Here is a 1,649-nt window from a genome sequence, read left to right on the forward strand (position 1 = left end):
GGGTCTCGCCACCCAGCTCGCTTTGCAAAGGTGCCAGCAAGCCCCCGGACGCCTGGGCCCTTCTTTGCCCCCGCCCCCCAATTATTATCATTATTTTTTTGGGGGGGGGTTGTTGCAGCGCACGATGCACAACCCTCGTTAGACACCCGAGAATCCACTGCGCCGCTGCGCTCTCCCCGCTGCATCAACCAGCCCGACCCGGCACTGCGGGCCCCGGCGTCCGGGGCGGGGGGGGACAGGACGGGACACACGCGTCCGCTCCGGCCGGGACGCGTGGGAGCCTCCGAGGGAAACCGAGCTGGAGCCGAGCGTCTGTCTGTCCGTCCCCCTCCGACGGGACCCGGGAGCTTTTCCAGGCGGCCTCTGGGTGCCGTGGCCCTGAGCCACTTGGCCATGGGGGGGGGGGGGGGGCTCCCGCAGGCTCCGGCCGGGCCGGCAGCGGTTCGGAGCCGATGATCCGGGTGGATAAAACCGGATTTTTTTGGGGGAGGGGGTTGCAGGGAGCGGTGGCGACGGAGCCGCGGGATTTCGGGGTGCTCGGGGACCCTCGGGAAGGGGCCGGCGCCCGGCTCAGCCCCCCACGTAGCCATCAGAGAATCCACCCGGCGGCAGGTCAGTGCCACGGGGTCCAGCGGCAGCCTCGCTAACCCGCGCCCCGGTTAACCCGCGCCCCGGTTAACCCACGGCCCGGTTAACCCACGGCCCGGTTAACCCACCCGCCGAGTTATTCTGTGTTAGCCTACGGGCCGGTTTAGCCCTAGTCTGGTTAACCCACAGCGCAGTCATCCTGCAGCCTGGTTAACCCGCTGCCTGGTTAACTCACTACCTGGTTACCTCACTGCTTGTTTAACCCATTGCCTGGTCAACCTGCTGCCCGGTTAACCTGCTGCCTGGTTAACCCACTGCCCAGTTAACCCGCTGCCTGGTTAACCCGCTGCCCGGTTAACCCGCTGCCCGGTTAACCCTCAAGCCCGGCGGATCTGCAGCGCGGGTAACCCGCAGCGGGGTCGGGCCGTGTCTTAACTAGCCCGTAACTGGGATAACGCGCAGCCCGGCCCTGGGACAGGGCTGCTAATCCGGAGTACAGGTAACCCCCTGGCCCAGCTAATCTGGAGTACAGCTAATCCGGAGTACAGGTAACCCCCCGGCCCGGCTAATCCGGAGTACAGCTCATCCCGAGTACAGGTAACCCGCAGCCCGGTTAATCCGGGTCAGCGTGTCCTTGAAACGTCCTTGCCCCGGGGGCCACCGGCGCTGCCCCGCGTCCCCGGCTGGCGTGGGGATGGCGGTGGGTGGGTTGTGTGGGGGGGGAACAGTCCCATCCCCCCCACCCAGTGCCAGGCTGAGGCCGCCCCATGTTGTTACACTGGTTGGGGGGGGGGCAGGACCCCGTAACTCCAGCATGGAGTTAAGGTGCCACTGTGGGGGCCTTGGTGGCTGGAGAGGGGGGTCCCCAATTTAGGACTCACCTCCTGGGGTGCAAAGGGCCCATCCCCATGGCCTCAGGCCTCTTGGCTGGGGTGCCGTGGGGATGCCCATAGGGGCTTGGGGGTGCCGGTGCCCCCCCCCTCACCCCGGGGATGCTTGGGGAGGGGAGGTCAGAGGGGTGGGCAGGGCGGGGAGGGGCAGTATCCCTCCGTCCATCCTGC

Source organism: Rhea americana, unplaced genomic scaffold (genome assembly GCF_003343005.1).
Source record: "Rhea americana isolate MKP2758 unplaced genomic scaffold, rheAme1 scaffold_782, whole genome shotgun sequence".
NCBI lineage: Eukaryota > Metazoa > Chordata > Aves > Rheiformes > Rheidae > Rhea > Rhea americana.